This window comes from Pyxicephalus adspersus, chromosome 7 (assembly GCF_032062135.1).
Source record: "Pyxicephalus adspersus chromosome 7, UCB_Pads_2.0, whole genome shotgun sequence".
NCBI lineage: Eukaryota > Metazoa > Chordata > Amphibia > Anura > Pyxicephalidae > Pyxicephalus > Pyxicephalus adspersus.
In genome coordinates this window covers 45,890,915-45,895,704 of record NC_092864.1, presented here as the reverse complement: position 1 = coordinate 45,895,704, position 4,790 = coordinate 45,890,915, and the positions used below count along the sequence as shown (strand labels likewise).

The window sequence follows — 4,790 nt, the reverse complement described above, 5'->3', positions numbered from 1 at the left end:
TATACTGTAAAAAAACTTTTCAAGAAAGACAATGTATTGCTTTTAGACATATAAATTCACTGTATTGCATTCAATAGAGTTATTATGTATTGAATGCAATAGAAAAAGAATTAAAATTCCTGCCGTGCCACCAACGCAACATACCGACGTCACTGAGGACTCCTGGTGACTCATTGAATCCAGAGGTCACAGGCCGGAGGAAGCGAGGAGGCACGAAGGAGGATGCCAGCGGATCAGGTAAGGCTCTATTTACTATTACTTATCACTGTTTTAGCTAACCTAGCTACTTTAGCTAGTGTGACTCGGGCTTATAGCTTTTAGCATCTTTTTTCTACCCCAAGTCACACTCAGGGTTACCACTCCGGGGGTTAAAAGTCTGTTTTCTTTACAAAGGTTTTATTGAGCTTTTAAGTATGCAGTAACAAGAATGTAATAATTACATAAACAGGACAACAAGAGACACTCCTGCAACAAGGTCTTGGGTCCACCAAACCCAAAAACTCTAACTCCTGTTTGTCATAGGGATTCATAAAATAGCAATGTCTGATTAATGAGCACATTGTATCATCACTTTACTTCCTAAAAATGGAGAGTAGGTGATTCCCAAACTTTAGTGTCAGTAAAAATATGAGAAATAAAACACAAGCATGCTTCGGGACACTATCCAGGGTCGGAAAAAAAAGGCCTTCCATTGACTGTTTTGGGGACAGTAAAAAGCAGCACTGAGTAGGGGTCTTCTAGAGAACCCCTTGTATAAGTACTATATCCACACCTTACATTACATTAGTGTGGTGATCAGTGGAAGGAATGCCTGTTATATTACTGGTTATTTAGAAGTTTGCCTCCTACATTTGGAAGAATGCCACCCTTGCAGCTAGCCAAAATGATCCTTGGTGTTGCATAAATTGACCTGAGATGCACAAAATTCTTATTGCTTATGGAACCCCTAGCAATCTCTGGACAATCCCTAGGGTTCCTCAGAACACTGCTTTAGACCATAAACACCAGAATTTTAGGCAGGTCCACCAAATATTCCAATCCACTGTTTTAAAAGCTCTGTGAATTGGCTCGGATGTTAGAGCTAAAATAATTTATTTGGGTCGCCAGCATTTTTCTACTGTCAGTAGAAACCAGCGATGAGCCATTAAAGACTTGCCATCTAAAAACCACAACTGTTTCAAACAGTTGCTAAATCATCAGTCTTGTGAAACTTTCTGAAACTTGTAGAATGGGGAATTTGGATGTTGGGCTAATATGGCATGAAATGATAGTAAACTATCTTGTCAGTGTATAATTTCTCTCTACTATTCTAAGATTAAGGCTAAAGAATTCTTAGTATAATTTGATGTAGTAGCTCTGCAGAGTGACACCTACTTTCACATTGATAGCAAAGGCCCTTCACTACAGCATAGCCAGTAACCCAGTATTTTCCACAAATTGGAAACTTTATGATAGTTTGGTAATTACTTCATAGAAAAAGTTGCAGAACTTTTATCACAAGGGCACCACAAGGGATATCAGCCAAGTGGGAAGAGTGTCAATCATATGTTTATTTATGGCACACATGTATGTGTTATGGTCTGTTTTTTATAGTTCTTGGATCATTGTAGTCAGAATACTCTTGTTTGCTCTGCTGTGTTTTTGTTGACTGAGTCTTGGACTGTGACGATTAAGGGCACAATTGTCTCCTCCACTGTGTAATTTTGCTCTGTATTCTTCGTACTTACAGTCATAATCTGCTTATGTTTACCTTTTGATAGCTGAGCAAATATAATAATTTAAGAAATCAGAACATTGGATGTTTTCCAGCTAGAATAAGTTGGACATTGGTAAGCAAATTCAAAAGCTGCCCTGCAGTTATTAACAAAACCTAAATGGATATTAGAAAAGGGAGGAAATATAGGACATTTGTATCACTTGTAATTTAAAAAAAGATTTTGTTGTATGTTTCCTTTTTAGATAATCTTTTCATATGTAAAAACACCTTTGATTTACAAGTATGCATTTTACAACTGGGTTCATCCAAGACCTCATCCATGCATGCCAGGATTTTTACCAAAGTCCAGCAAAACTCCACACGCTTGTGGGCAGCCTCCATATTGACGATTTTAAATTATCCAATATTTACTAGGGCTTTTCCAAATAGTGGATTACATTATCACTTGTGTTTTGTTGCCCATAAATCCCTCCTTTATTTGCAACACACAGCTGTGTATAGTACATGCACAGCTGCCCTGGGTTACATTATATTCTTAATGGCATCCCAAATGCATCTTGCCAATCCATTATCGTGTGTTGCTGTGCTCTGCACTTTTTTGGTACAGTGATCCTCTTTAAAATGAACAGAAAGTAGGAGCAAACTGAAGAGGAAGACCATTCCAGAGAGTTGGGGCAGCTCTAAAAGAGTCTTGGAGCCGTGCATGTGACAAGGTGAAGTCATTAGTAGGTCATTTGATTGAAGAGAGCTGCTAAGGGGGTATTTTTCTACCAGGTCAGAAAATAAAGAAGGAAAGTTGGACAGGAACTGAGGGATTTTGAAAGTGACAACAATCACCAGGGTTGATAATCAATTCTGGTGACTTTTTGTTTTTTGAGTTTAGGTCTGCTTTAAAACATAAATTTTTTTTTATTATCTTTTAGTAGACTATTCAGACAATGGTGGCATCTTTTCCTTACACAATCTTGTCTGTGTAATGTCTTCTTATTCTACCTGCACCCCTTGTCTTGAATATGCTCCAATTTCCTATATGCGTTGTCAATCATTGTCCATGTGCTGGAAGATTCCCTAATGATCTCTGATTGGTCACTTGGGCAACCCAGCCAAAACCCCTTCTGACCTATAGTTTAAGAAATACTGCTCTGGAGGTATCTGAAAGGATGTATTTTGGCTACAGACCACTTCAACTTAAGCATCAGGCAAAAATGTATTCTGTGGTATGTAGGGTATTGGAAACCCAACTGATTATTTGCCTCTCCGGCATCTCCTCCAGAAATATAGATATTCTTGTTGGATTTTCCACATCGTACAACTCCTCTCATAAAATAGCAACCTTTTAGTAATGGGTCCTAATGGCTTTTAGCAGGTTTTCTTTTCTGTCATCAGCCATTCATAAGGGGCTTACTGCCCTGTACTTTTATTTGTTATATAAATATTGCTGATTTGAATAACTTGGTTTAGTGAGATGGTGCATGCACATGCTTTGGGGATTAATGAATTTACCTTTTAGCTTTTATGTTACATAGCAGTTTGCACTTGATTTTTTTCTTTATTTCAACGTGCTAATGACTTGACTGTTCTGTGCTTATGTGACCATAGCCAGCAGCAAACCTATTGACATAATGGAGTGATGCTCGGCTGAACTAATGCAGTCACCATGACCTTGAGAAGCATGTGATAACCAGGACATTATCACATTATCCCGCAGTTCTGCTTCATTCTCTGAAAGTGTAGAAATAATGAGAACAGGTGAGGGAAATGTCAGGATGAGCTTAATGAAATAGAAGCCCCACATTTTGTATCTAAAAACTGACACTGACATATGAATCGGGAGGGCACATATGCGAATTACTGAATTACAATATTGTTTTAGAGGAGCTATTACTTCATGCTAATTTTTTTTTTTACTTGTCATTCTGACATCTTTTTTTTCTCCTCTTCTGCTCTCTCTTAATGACATGCATGGCATTGCCCATCTCACACATGCACAAAGATTGGGGGGCATTCCAGACAGGCAAATGCCTGATGCCCAATCACCAGCTACAAAATGCAAAATGGAAGTAAGCGAAATAAAATTAGGTTTCCTTTTAAAGACTAGGAAACTGTAAAAACTTTATTGGGGTTTACATGTCAGTGTATTTTTGTTGTCTGTGTCCTGTTTGGGAGATTTGCCTAATAGACTGTTTCAAAAGCACAATGCCAGGTTTTAACAATGAAGAATTTACCTTAACTCTTCTTGTGACATCTCCAAAAGGTAGAGTTCCGCATCAGTTTGTGTCTTTAAGGTCATTTAATTAAGGGAGAATCTACCCAGTAGGGTTACAAACAACAATGAAAACCTTAAAGGGTTCTAATCCATCCTAACTCTGTGCAAAAGAATATATATACATTCTGGCTATACATACACTTAAATGTTATTTTAATAAAAAAAAAAAAAAAAAACACTAAACTTTGTATGGTCATCTTCTTCCTTCTTCTCTTCCTTGATGCAATTTTTGACCATCTTGATTGGCCAGGCTGGGATGACATGACCCCTGCGCAGGCATGCAGGAGTTCAATAAATACCTGCCTGATCACAAATAACTCAAGCGGAGCTTTAGGTCCTCTTTAAAAGTCCTTGATACATCACTTCCTGATAGTCTTCTAATTGTTCTCCTGTGATTTCACTCTTTAAGTTATGCCAGTGGTGGAAACATTGAACAACCAGTTTGCATGGACTTAGCTAATTGTTGACACTGTCAAGAAGTCGGCTCACATTAATGATGGGCTGCCAATGGTGGAGAAAGTTCTTGTAGAATGGAAATGTCAGAAAAAGTCTGTAGAAGTATAAAAAGAAATTACATTTTACATTCACGTTAAGACAAAGATCTAGGCTATGCTGCTATAGAAAGAAAACCCCGTTTTCATTTATTGACATTTCTTCTGCATGGTGGTGGGTGGGCAGCTGAAGCCTAGAATTACATAGATAAGGGCTGTTCTTTCCTCCTGCTAATTACTGGTCTCTCATAAACCTGTAACAAGTTGCAGGAGGGGAACTTCACATGGCGTTGAGTGGGAAAGGCTGGTTGAGACA

General features: G+C 38.2%; 1 protein-coding gene and 1 long non-coding RNA gene across 3 annotated transcripts in view; one reads left to right on the top strand and one right to left on the bottom strand.

Moving 5' to 3' along the window:
- STK39 (serine/threonine kinase 39) overlaps positions 1 to 4,790 on the top strand; it is a 180,619-nt gene that overhangs the window by 13,868 nt on the left and 161,961 nt on the right. The window lies entirely within an intron of this gene.
- LOC140335571 (uncharacterized) overlaps positions 4,217 to 4,790 on the bottom strand; it is a 337,062-nt gene continuing 336,488 nt past the window's right edge. Inside the window, exon 4 of the long non-coding RNA XR_011921728.1 lies at positions 4,217 to 4,533. This is a non-coding gene — a long non-coding RNA (uncharacterized lncRNA). The remainder of the gene's footprint in view (positions 4,534 to 4,790) is intronic.